At 31.0% G+C, this 14,403-nt stretch overlaps 1 non-coding gene across 1 annotated transcript; it reads right to left on the reverse strand.

Annotated features, from left to right (window-relative positions):
• Window positions 1-12,327: 12,327 nt before the first annotated feature.
• On the reverse strand, window positions 12,328-12,491 carry LOC111753344 (U1 spliceosomal RNA). The gene has a single exon (XR_002788156.1). It is a non-coding gene; the product is annotated as a U1 spliceosomal RNA (small nuclear RNA).
• Between the last annotated feature and the right edge of the window lie 1,912 nt (window positions 12,492-14,403).

Here is a 14,403-nt window from a genome sequence, read left to right on the forward strand (position 1 = left end):
TAGACTTTAAGAATTCTAGGCTGATCTGAACATGATCTGTGGCATCTACATCAACACCCATCTTGAAGCCTCGGACTTCAGTCAAAAAGTTCTGTAAGTAGAGTATTATCTGGTACAGTGACAAAGAGCAGTGATTTGATATTCCAGAAAGAATAAAAGAAGCAAAGCATGTAACCTCACACATACATAGTAAATGTAACTTCTTTTGCTATTTGGAGTAAGGATAAAGTCTAAGGGAGAAGTATACATAGGAAGGAGGATGGTGTTCTGAATTTAATTTCTTGTTACATTTTTCTCCTGTTACTGCTTGAGAAAACAGTTCTGACTTCTGTTAAAGCAATGATTACGTCTTAGAAGACTTTGTACATTTATAACTTAGAAACAAAATTAAAAATGTGAGGATGCTTTTAAAATAATTGAGCAAGTATTAAATCTACTTATTAACCTATAGTCTACACAACATCTTTCCCTACATCTCTGAGGAGGCTCTAAAGTATGAGTGTTTGCACTGCGTCCTGTTCAAAGGGTGCCAGGGCAAGAGTGGTGGCCTGGGTAAGACAAAAACAACTTGAGCTTTCTCTTTCAGGGTCATATGGCTAAGTATTGAGGTTGAAAGTTTGCTATTGAGCGCTGCTGGGTCCAGAGGTATACATGTAAGTCCCATTCATATGATCAGCATGAAATTTGCTATTATTAGTAATTAATATTAATGATAAATGATCCCAGACATCAAGTCAGACAGCAGTGTGTAATTGTGTTAACAAGAACTATAATAATCTCATAATAAAAATCACATGCAATGATGGCAAATAATTTGTAATTATTTTGAAACATTGACAAATAAAACTACTGCATTGTCTTTTTATAGTTAATATTTTTGGAAGACCAGAGTGATTTATTCCTTAATAAAGGGATCTGGTCTGAGTTTTAATATGACGACATTCATATTTCTATCAGAGATATAGCATGCTTTGTGAATTTTCCCAGTTTAAACCAAAATATGGTTTGACTTACATTGTGAAAGTTTGCAAAATTTGTATAAATAATATATTTCTTCTGACAGGGATTATGTCCTAATATTACAGTGTTACATTTGAGTAAATTAAAACGATAGTACATAAAATATAATATAGTTTGAGAATTCTGTACTTTATTCCATTTCTAGAAACAGGAGAGTAGAATAGAAAATAAAGTACCTAACCAAATGGATTAAAATTCAGAGATTATGTATAAAAATACATTTATGCTTCTAAGTAAACATCTGTATTTAGTATATGTTTATATGTGAACATCCAAAAAATAGAGAGCAAATCAAAGGCAATCAATTGCATGTGGACAGAAGAGACAGCCCTAAGAGGTCACTTGTAAATTTATTGTCATCAATAATCTTGTTCATTTTTGTGATTTTATATTTTATTCAAGTATAGAACCATGCATCAAAGAACAGAAATAATATGAATTTTTCATATACACTTCAAGTAATTTTTATAAAGTGAAGTCACTTAATTGAACGGTTTTCATGTCGGGGATCACAAAATTGGTTTCTATTAGCTCCCTGGGGTTCCCTTATCATTACAGCCCATGGTAGCACTTATCTACTTTGAATTTAAAATGCGTGAAACATTTTTTAAAAAGTGTTGAGTCTATAATTTGTATAAAGAGATGACACCACCCAAAGGAGGGCAGTTTAAAAATGCATTTCATTGAAGAATATTGTTTGTTTTGATATTAAATAGGGAAGGAGAATACCCTGAATTCGAAACCAAATATCCACCCTGAAGGATCAGAGCTAAAAATCCATGTTTCTTGAATTTCTGAGACAAAACATAGCTAAGAAATCTTAGTGAAATGTTATCCGATGTTTTGTATCATAGTGGAGAGTGTAATTTCTAAATAAGCCTCACAAATATGTATCAAACCTCACAAGCTCTTCTAACAAAGTCCTTTCCCTGGAACCCGGATAGGCCTCTTCAAATTCATGTTATGTAGTATAGCAGAAATGATGCTATGTGACATCTTAGGAGAGGTCACGAAAAATAATACAGCCCCAAACTGGCTATTTCTTTTAGGCCAAGTACCTTTTGAACTCTTAAGCTACAGTTTAGAAGATATGCATACTGCAAGACACTTTTAAGGTGGAGAGAATTCATAAGATCGAGCAGAAGAGGCCCAGCTGTTCCAGTGAACACATGTTAGAATCTTCTTATACAGGGACCAGTAATATGAGCATCTGAACCTTGTGATAAGCCCAGCAGTTGAGCTATCCAGGCAGCTGTCCAATGTAATGTGCACCTTTTTAAAGAACCATGAGTTCACAGATGTCATGGTATTCATAGGAATGCTGATTCATAAAGCCACACAACTCTTTCAAATCAGAACAAAGTACTGAAAAATTTCACAGCATCAAAGGGAAGAGCCTCATAATATAACATATAGAAAAAAATCAGAGTTGCTTATAAAATAAATCATTTAGACTGACATTTGATTTTCAGCTGCTATACAGTAGACAAAAGAAATGAAAATATATTTGAAATGTTAAATCAAAATGTTATCCCTATAGAGTATACAAAACAAGAGGATTACATTCAACTCACAGCATCCAATTTTGTAGATTTAACAAAAAATATTCATAGAAATATTTAAAGTATTTAATGATTACTTAAACAATAAAAAACAATAATCTTGGGTCATAGATTAGCTACTGTGAACAAATAGAATAAAATACACAAAAAGTAAAAAAAGAAAAGCAAATGAAAAAGCATGAATGAAATGATTAAGATAAATAAGTAAAAAGAGAGATCAACAATTCAGCATTTGTACCATTGAAAATCTGAAAAAATAAAAGAGTTATCAGGAAAAAAGCAATCCCTGAAAAAACATAAATAAAATTTCAGAAATGGTAAGTGATAACTTAGTATACAGTAGGAAGCATGAGCTAGAAAACTAATAAGCAGTGCAAAATAAGCTTTATGATTCAGTATAATTTTAGGTCATCAAGAAAAAAGATAAGATACATTTAATTAAAATAATAAAAATAAGAATAAAGGACATATTTAAGGGATAAAACAATTCTAAGTTACATAATTATTATGTGATACTTGAGAAATGTGTATGTATTCATGATATACATTATATATGCTATACTTATTCTATTTTATGTATTAGAAATATTTCATAATTAGATTTTTAACATTCTTTTTAAAAAGAATTAAGATAAATGTAGTACATAGTCACTTCATAATGCACTGTAGTCACTCTTTTCTTTATATGTATTAGTGATCAAAAGTAGGGACTCACATACGCGAGGCAATCTCTCTACTGCTCAGCTATACCACTCAGCTCTAGTTACTCTCCTAACTAAGTATGTATTTAGAAAAGAAAGTGTTACTGTTAACGCTAATAATGTGATGGAAGGCTATTTAGGTCTTGACTTTTGTGTCCATTATTATTCTAACATTTTCCTCACTATAGAAAGATAAATACACTTATCTAACTAAAAAATATTTTTGGGGCTAAAAAACAAATCCCAATTTGGTTAACATGTTAGGATAAAAAATACTCCACAAAGAGCATTTTAACATAAAATCAAATATTACTATTTTAAAAATATTAATTCTTCACTGTGTTTACTGAGGTAATTTTCTATATAATTGTATTGTGCAACTTTTAATTGCTTTTTCCTTGCCTTAATGATTCATAAATGAAAAAGCATTATGAATTATGCAATAAAGCTTTTCAAATCTTGAAATATTCAAATAATGAAAATTATGCCTTGCAAAGCACAAGAATGTTACTCTTTGTTTTTTTATGGTTTATACTGTTTTATGACTTTTTCTCAATAAAAACTATAAAAGCAAAATGACCATGCACGGGTTTATGAAGCTCTCTGACCCAATATGGTGAAGCAAATGGCACCCAAACTGCTTCCTGAATCTTCTAAAACATCTGCAGGGAACTATTTTACAATTTGTTGGCAGACAAGAGGTCTGGGAAATCCATTTTGGGGAAAAAACTCTCCTCTGGTAACTGTATCCAGAAAGGACAGTGTGTCTACAAATTACATTTTAAACATTTCAAATTATATATCATACAACACCTTAGGCATTATGCCTTGGAGCAAAACAAGTACAGAAATCATGAAAATTTTAAAATACACTTATTACTGAAATTATGAACCTCATAATACGAGTACATTATCCATCTCACATTGCATTTATTTTCGAAAAAAAAGGAATGAGTGATATGATCATTAAACATTGAATTAAATTCCTCTCACTACATTTATTTTCTAACAATAAAACTATACCATTTGAATGGTGTAGGTTTAAGTAAATAGAACCTACATTCAAGTTCTATTAGCATGTTTTTACTCCAATTATAAAAGAGATTTATCTTGGTCAGAAACATTTTTACATAAGGAGTTTTAAACTAACATACATTGCTCAATACATGAAATAACACTTGCAGCCACGGATTTCTTATAATAATCTTGAGGCTGTCTGTCATTAAAGCTGAGATTAGATGACTGAAGTAAAACAAATGATACAATGTAACAATGAATTGGTACAGATACAGTATTTAAGCCATACTTGCAATCCAACATTTAAAATATTTTATTATTGCTCTTTATTATTATCAAAAAACTATAAAGGTTATATTTTTAAAAAGCAAAAAGGGTAAAAATGATATAGAGTTTCAAAACAAAATAATATGAACTTGACCTTAGTTGTTATACTGCATATTGTTATCTTAAAAAGAAGATCATAACTAACTATCATATTGTCTCTGTTTTTCTTCTAAATAGTTGTCCATACCTTCACAAACAATGAACTAATACAAAACAAAATTGTATTAAACTGATCAGAACAGAATGAGAAGACAGTACAGGCCTTCAAAACCAGGCAATAGGAAAATCAGCAATAGCTGCCATGTCTCTCATTCTCTTCAAAATAGCTGTTCATACCTTCATGTATGTTTAAATTAAACAATACAAACAGACCAAAATCACTCTGAACAAAGGATGATAGTATTTCTGGATTTCACAACATTTCTGATGCTACAGAATCAGCAATGGATAATTTAGGGTCCTTTTTCTTCAAAGTAGCTGTTCATTTCATCATGCATTGTACAATCGATTCTCATAAACTTTCTATGCATGTATAAGTCTCTACATGTATAGCTATCCTTTCTGTATTAAGAGAAAAATCAAACAAAACAAGATTAATTCCTAGAAAAACATGAAACAAAAAAGACACATAACAACATCAAAGAGCCCGAAAAAAATGATGATATAGGCCTTCAAAACAAGGAGTATAACTAGGGTTGTTATTTTGTGCAATGACCTTCAAGAGTTCCTCAGATCATCATACAATAATATGCACAATTGTTCCAATTCTATGAATGTTAACCTCTGTCTGAGAATTCATAAAATTTTAGCACAAGCATCTTAGTTATCCTGTGTGTTTATATAATTTTAGATATTTTTCCTTTGACATTCCTTTTTTCTCATTTTTCCTGAGATATTATTTTCCTCTTTAAGCAAATTCTTGTCCTTTCACTGTATTAATTATTTTGTACCTTATGTACTCTTACCATTTCTTACACTAGGGAGGTTATACCATATTTATACATCTGACTTTGATTTTTTTCTCTTATGACTATGGCCTTGAGTTACATCCATTTACTTAAAATATCTCAATGTGATCATTTTTTATAGCTGAGTGGTACTTAATTGTATAAAAAGTACCTCATCTTTTTTATCCATTCCCCAGTTGATGGACTCTTAGGTTGTTTCCAAAATCTGGCTATTACAAATTGTGATGCTACAAACATGGGTGCACATATATCATTGTGGTATGATGTTTTCAGTTCTTCTGGGAATATGCCCAGAAATGGAATAGCTGGGTCAAATGGGACTTCTAATCCCAGCTTTTTGAGAAACCTCCAGACTAAGTTCCATATGCACCAGTCTACACTTCCACCAAGTGCAGAAGAGTTCCTTTTTATCCACATCTGTTCCAGGTTTGTTGTTGGTAATTTTCTTGATCCTGGCCATTGTTTCTGGAATGAGATGGAATCTCAGTGTGGTTTTAATTTACATTTCTCTAATGACTAACGATGATGAACATGTTTTCATGCATTTATTTGCCATTGTACTTATTCATCTGAGACCTGTGTATTCATCTCAGATGTCCATTTTTGGATTGGGTCTTTGCATTTCGGGGATCTGACTTTTTTTTTTTATTCTTTATATGTTCTAGACAGAAGTCCTTTGTCTGAAGGACAGTTCACTAAGATTTTTTTCCCAATTTGTATGTTTTCTTTTGGTTATGCTGGAGATTTCTTTCAACATACAAAAACTTTTTAATAGGACATGATCTCAGTTATTGATTCTGGGATGTATTTCCAATGTAGTTTGATTATTTTCATGAATTGTCTACCTACTACTGTGTCTTCAAAGTTTTTACCTATTTGTCTTCCAACAGATTTAGTGTTTCTGTTTTAACATTTAGATCTTAGATCCTTTTTGACTTTTGCTTAGTACATGGTGACACACATGGGTTTAGTTTTAGTTTTCAGCATATGGAGAGCCAATTATTCCAGAACCATTTATTATAGAGACTATCTTTCTTCCAGTGGACATGTTTGGCCCTAATATCAAAGGTAAGGTGGCTGAGTGTGTTTGTAGTTGTATCTTCTAGTCTATTCCATTTATTTTAGGTTTGTTTTTATTCCAATACCATGCTGATTTTACTACAGTAGCTTTGTAGTATACCCTCAAGTCAGGAATTGTGATGCCTCCTGGCTTGAATTTGTTGCTTAAAATTGCATTTGCTATTCTAGGTCTCTTCTGGTTCCATCTGAATTTTAGGAGTGATTTCTCTAGATATATCAGATATGCTAGTAACATTTTTGACTGGAATTGCATTAAATCTGCATAGCAATTTTGGGATAATGGCCATTTTCCAATGTTTGTTCTCCTATCCATGAACAAAAGACATCTATCCATTTTCTGAGGTCCTCATTGATTTGTTTTTCAGGGTATTATAATTTTCCTTGAACAGATCTTTTACTTCTTTTGTTAGATTGATTCCTGAATATTTCATTTTTTGGATACCTTACAGAAAATTGGAAAAGATGGTCTTTACCTCAATATGATAAAATACATCTATGACAAACCAACAGCCAGCATCATATTAAACAGCCCAAAACTGAAAGCCTTTATCCTAAAATCAGGAACAAGACAAGGATGTCCTTTATCACTCCTCCTATTCAATACAGCATTTGAAATACTATCCAGAGCAATTAGACAAGAGAGAGAAATAAAAGGGGTAAGGATAGGAAAAGAAGAAGTTAAATTATCGTTATTGCAGATAACATGATACTCTGCATAAAAGATGCCCAAAACTCCACTGAATGACTCCTAGGTATAATAAATAAATTCATTAATGTAGCTGGATACAAAGTCTACACTCAAAAATCAGTAGCATTCCTGTACACTAACAACAAAATCATTGAGAGAGAAATAAGAGAATCCATACCCTTTACAATAGCAGCCACATAAGATTTTGACAGAGATAAAAGGCAGATTAGGCATCTTACTAGTTTAGAGTGACATTGTTTATTTGGTAAACTGAAGACTCAGGCTGCTTTGTCACTTCTAATCTCATTAATAATTACATAAACAAAGTTGAAGCAATTCATTTCTTTTCTGAAATGGAAACAATGGCCATTTTGAAAATTTAAAAAATAAAAAAAATGCTATAAATATATAGCCTTAAATTAGTTTTAAACTTGAGAATTTTACAGATAAATAGATGCAACTTAAGACTATACTCATAAGTGAAATAATCAGACTCATATGGGTAAGCATCACTTTGTCTTCCTGGTGTAAGAAACTGAAAGAATGAACAAGTTCTAAAATGTACAACAGATTTTGTAAATTGAGAAGAAATTGTTTAAATATTTCTACAAAAACTTCTATAGTTTCACTATCAAAAGGAAACTCTGGTATATATTTCATGTTTCAATGAACAAAAAGATTCCTTGCATTAAAGTGTATTATACAATGCTGATTAATAACCATTAAAAATTAAAGCAAAAATAAAGAGTAGGAAATTAGCTTTCATGATATATTTCATTTAATTCAATATTCTAAAATATGAATATTTTAATGTGTACTTAAATACACATTAGTGAAATATTTTACCTTCCTTTATGTACTCAGTTTTCAAAACACAGCTTTTATAACCTATCTCTACTCATAATGGTTGCTCTTCAACTGGTCAGTACCCAAATTTGTATCACACAGTGAAGGCCTATAGCACATATAGATATTCTTTTTCCAAGTTGTTATGATAGGTAATAAAATTTCTATTTTAAATTATTAAGATGAAATACAAACTGAAAATCATAGAAATAAGACACTATAACAAAATAGACCTAGTTTTAATAAAATTTTTAAGATGAAGCTATTAGTAAAACTTAATATATATTTCATATACATAACAGGTTAAATACAATCAAAGGAAAGTTATTAAACTGAAAGACAAGCCTAATGAGAATGTGGACCAGAGATAGTTCTAAAGTATGAGAGAACTGACTGTGAGATACAGTTTCATAACTCAACATACCCTAATGGAGCTTCCATTATAAAAAGCAATGGGCTTTAAAGGCTATTATCCAAAAATGACTGAAACATTCTCAAAGTATTTGAATGCTCAAATTCTAAAATATAATCTCTTTTGATTGAAGATAAACAATAAATCTACACCTAGAAATACTAAAGGAAAATTTTAGAGTCCAAGAATCTTATAAATAGCTTAAGACAAAGAATAATTACAAAAATGAAATTACTGGAAATAAAACTATGTATCAGTAAAATATCAAAAGGCAGTATTATATATTCATATTATTTAGATGAAATAATAATTATTAGCTGAATGAAAACTCCAGGTAAATTACCGTGAAAAATGCACATTGAATATACTTTTTCTAAAGAAATAATGAGTATTTACAGGTCATAGAACTTTATTTTAAAAAAAAACAGCAAAATACTTACTAAACATACTATTCAGGAAGAATAAATCTCTATACTTGAGGAAGGAATAGTATATTTCACAAATAGAAAACAACAAAATAAACCTGTCAATAAATACTAGTTAAGTTGCAATTCATTTTCAGAGATACAGAGGTATGGGCAGAGAAATTGTGTGAGAGAATAGGCAGAAAAGTATTCAAAGCGAATACACGGTAAGCATATTGTATATCTTGGAAAGAGATTCATCGTAAAAATTAGCATTTTAAAATAATTACTTAATTTAAAAATATTGAAATATGGAGGTAAGAAAAGCGTGAGTAGAAGGTGAGAACCATGTAGCACTTCTAGTGAGCAAGTTTTTGTTGTTGTTGTTTCTTAGTGGTGACCAAAGACTTAGCTGATAATGATGCAATATCAATGTGTACAATTTCACAGCAGCTCAAGTTCTGATACCAGCAGTGGAGGCCTGGCATTTGTTGATAGTAATCACCAAAGTTCTTACATGCTAATGGTCAGCAAGTACAGGCGCAAAGTAGGAGAGGATTTGACAAACAGACTGTGCCGTGCATGTAAAAAAAAAAAAAAAAAAAGAATCTCCAACTTTAACAGGAAATGAAAAGAAATATTGTCTGTTTCAATTTTGGATCTAGAATTGGTAGAAAAATGTTCCCCTGAGATTTTATGACCACATAGTTCTATTTACATAAATTTTGTATTAATATTTATATTATTTGACTTGTGAAGTCTGGAAACATAGAACACTGAGAATTTTTAAAGTAACATTACACTTGTAATCTAAAATAACAAAGTAGAAGAAACAATGTAGCACAATTAAAGGTAACAGCAAATAAAAACACAGCATGATTAATCTATAGAAGTACAGAACAGAATCATTAGATAAAGACTGTGTGGTAGAGTTAGGCAAGATGCACTTCCATTTTGTTTTATCTTCTTAGATTTGGAGATAAAAATTTCCCAGATTCCCTTGCTGTTGTCTCTGGCTACCTGATAAAGATCTGACCTATGGAATGCGGCTAAAACTCACACACATATTATCTAGGGTCAGGTAATGCAGACTTTCAGTTCATAATCCTACGACACTCCTCAAGTTTTTCTTCCCCTTATAGAGTGGAGAGGGGTTGGGAAAAGAGAGTACCCACAGATTTTGAAGTATCTTCTATCCTCAAGTAGACAAAAAGACCAATCTGCCCAAAACCTCTAAATGACCTGGTTATGTACCTAATGGATATATACCCAGAGATCAGCTAAGCATATGTAACAAACTTCAATACACAAATTATTCAACATAAAAGTGATTAAACAAGGATGAGTGATTAACTAAATGTGAGTCAAGAAATGAAAAACACAAGCTCTTTCAGTATGCACTAGCAGATTTGAAAAAGAACCCAAAAATGTAAATGAAATGCTTACATATTAAAATTAAATATGATAAATTAGTTTTAAACTCAGATTAGTTATTGAAGAGAGAAAAAGTAAACTAAAAGTAGTTATTCACAATAGACATTATGTAGAATTGCAAACCAAAATAGGAAAATAGTGGAAAATGATACAGAATAAAAAGTGGACGGAAATGTCAAAATACTTCTTACAGAAATTCTTAAGAGAATAGAGCCAGGGACGGATCTCAGAGACAGAGCATTTGTCTGGCAAGTGCTAGGTCCTGAGTTTCATTCCCAGTACAAAAAAAAAAAAAAAAAAAAAAAAAAAAAGGAAAGAAAAAAAAGAGAAAGAAAAGTAAGAATAGAAGAACAAAAGTACTATTTAATGTCCTAGTGCATAGAAGTATAGTTGTTTCTGATCTATTGGAAAAACTATGTTAAGTAAACTTAATATATTCAAACAGGACAAAAATGAATCAGACAACTTATGGAAAAATTGATCACAAAACTTAAAGATATAGTGTTGCAAGCTATGTAGGAGAAATAATAACACATGGATAGTTAACTTTTTAATTGCAACTGATACTAAAAAAGTGTCAAAATAGTTAATATATTATATAAATTAACAGGGATTATTCTATGTCCTTTTATAAACTAACGATTTATCATCAATAGTAAATTCCAGAAAAAAACCCAGCACACTACAAGAACTGAGATATAAAATCCAGGTTTCTACAGAAAATGTACAGTAAATATAGTACATTCCACAAAGAACAAAACAGTCTGTTTAAAAAACTGAAAGACAATCATTGTTGGGCAGGAATAAATATACGTGTACACATATAATTCCTGGAAGATAGCATATCAGAAATTTCTGTCTTTCTAGAACTTAAATACTGAAGAGGAACACATAGCAGTGAAAAAGTAAAAATACAGTAATCCAGCGAAAAGTGCTTTTGTAAATACTAAAGATGAGCATGGAAATGTAGGATGTTCAAGGGATCTTCAGTTTTTAAAGATGTGATTAGTCACGTTGTATATATATTTTTCTTCTTTGCAGATCAGTTTGTATTTAGAGAAAAGCCTAAAGCTTAGCTCAGTTTCTGTACCGCACATAGCTTATTCATTGAATTTATAACTCAAATGGGACATTTTCAGCATTATATTGTATGCTATTCATCATTAGTAATTACTCTACTAGAACCAGTGTCAGGAAAAGTTAAACCAATAACCACCCTATTCATTTGTGGAAATATTCTATAACTTAAAAACTATGTTTTTTTCCACCCAGAAAAATAAAACTGGCTCGAATACTGCAGTATATTCTTGTAAGTAAATCTACTGTCAGATAATCAAGTGTTCAGTCATGGATATTTATGTTTGTACCATTCTACAACCTTAACATGACAAAGTTTAAAATGGAAAATACATAACAAAAACAATTAGTTTTTTATTAATACCTATTATAAGTTAAACCACAAAGAAAAAATAATAAAAACACAGTAAATAAAATGATTTTGGTAAATGAATACAATTGTAAATAAGAACAGTCGTCTAAGAGATTAAACTGGTGTTACAAATAGTACTAAAGTGAAGTAAATCTTTTGAGTTGGTAAATAATGTACAATAACTAAGAGAAAATCAACAAATTAGTCCAAAGAAAGTAGGCATAATTCACCAGGAAGTCCTTGCCATGGTTAAGCACCCCTAGTGGAGAGGATGCAGAGCTTCAGTTGCCAAAGTTTCTCTTTGGGTCACTATTGTAAGGTACCATCCTCAGCCCTTTCTGTTCTCATAAATTGCCCATCCTTTCTGTCTTTACCCTTACCCTTACCCTTTTCACCCCAATATCCTTACTCTTTTCTTTTTTTTTTTTTTTTTTTTTGCCAGGGAAAAGCGCGAACGCAGTCCCCCACTACCACAAATTATGCAGTCGAGTTTCCGGCATTTGGGGAAATCGCAGGGGTCAGCACATCCGGAGTGCAATGGATGAGCCTCACCCTGGGAAAACCACCTTCGTGATCATGGTATCTCCGCTGCCAGGTAAGTATATATCCTTACTCTTTTCAACCTAAGGAAAAAGGAATCATAGATTCTTAAATCTTAGGAAGTAAAGGATAATCAAGTAATATTGTAAGATACTTCCTGTCCTCCACTAATGTACAAATTGTCAAATTAATGTTTTTCCAGTCATTTTTCTTCCATTATAAGTTACCTTTGCCTAGCCTTAGGTGTTTAAAACTTTTCCAAATTATCGTCTTCTAATGAATAAATATCTTTGTTTTCAAGTTACAATTGAATAGGAAAAGTTAATGCACAGAGACATCTGTTCTAAAGTTTAGTGAGAATTGCTGTGATAACTTAGATTTGGATTGAGTGGGTGTGCAGTGGAGTCCAGGATGTCCATTTCTAAAAGCCATTCTGTGATGATCAAGGTTCCATTGTTGAAAATGAAAACACTATTGACCACAATTTAAGATGCTCTTTGTTGTTTGATTTTGCTGAAATTATTTGCCAATAAATTCCGTAAAGTCTCAATACTTACAAAGAATCTTGAATACTCTGACCAGATGATGTTAATATTGCTCAAAGTGTAGCACAATTATCACTTGATAGCTATTGCAAGAGCTGAGTTACTTAATTTTTCCAAAGTTTTGACTATCGCAATAGAAGGGAGAGAATACATCTGGATTGTTAGTGTATGTACCTGGTGTACATAAAATATTTGATTCAGTGCTAGAGAATATTTGCTCAGTACTGTTTAGTGTTGGAAGGAGTAGAAACAAAGACAAAAAATAAGACAACACTAGCAGGAAAGACGTAAACTGTGGAAAACTGTAATTGTTGGGTGAGATGTAATATTTTAACTTTCCAAAAAATTTGAAGCAACACATCTATTTCTTATTCAAGATGCCACATTAAATTAAAAGTAGCCATAATACTAAATAAAAATTTTTTAAAATACAATCACATGAAATAAATTTGTTAATATAAATCCACTGCATATAGTTAAAACATTTAAAACTATTAGTTGAATATATCCCTATGCGTTACACATAAATATATTGTAAACTGTACATGTGGGAATGATTATGAGAAGCTTTTCCACCTTGGCTAACATTTTAAACCATATGATATATTAATATGTGGTGGTGATTTTTCTTTTGAGACATAAATATAGGATTAATGAGAATGGAACACTGTGCTAGAAAATAAAGAAGTAGAAAAAATCTCTCCTTTTATAAATAGAAAAAAGAAATTCATTTCCTATATCAATTTCTTTGCAAACAAAATTTTTTAAAAATCTTGGTAAAAATCTCTTTGATTTAGGGATATACAGTTTTAAACTAAAAATACTAGTACTAGCAATTTTTAAATACATTTTCCTACATAAATTTATATGTTAGTTCATATTTACTTAACAGTACTTATGAAGAATTTTTTCTGTTTATCACTGTAGAATAATCAAGAGTTGTGATGCATGGAAAAATAGAAAAAAGATTTTGGACTGCTCTTTGCAATCTTTCTTCAATGAAGTGAATGAAATTTTGTTTTAAGCTAATGTACTTCTAACAATTTACTCATAGTGAAATAAAGGAAAGAAGAAAACAGAAAGATCTATGTCCATTGACTCACAGGATCCTTAGATAACATGTGTATAACAATGATTTATGAGAATATACTGAGGACACACCCAGCCTCTGCTGATTTGTAAAATAAATAGCTGATCTACTGTATTATGAATTCCTGCCAGTTCTCAGTATGGGTTAGAGCTCTGTTTTGACTATTAAACAGTAAATAGTAACATCTGGAAATGTGAAGGTCAAAGGTCATTTTACTCATAAAAGTACACTAGTATGTTTCATAATAACCTGCATCTGACCTGTTCATGAATTGAGGACTGACGCTGGTACTGCTGTATAAATAAATTAAAAATCCAGTTTTTAGTCTTGATATTTTATT

This window comes from Cavia porcellus, unplaced genomic scaffold (assembly GCF_034190915.1).
Source record: "Cavia porcellus strain 051 isolate PalLab524CR breed Dunkin Hartley unplaced genomic scaffold, mCavPor4.1 scaffold_8, whole genome shotgun sequence".
Lineage (NCBI taxonomy): Eukaryota > Metazoa > Chordata > Mammalia > Rodentia > Caviidae > Cavia > Cavia porcellus.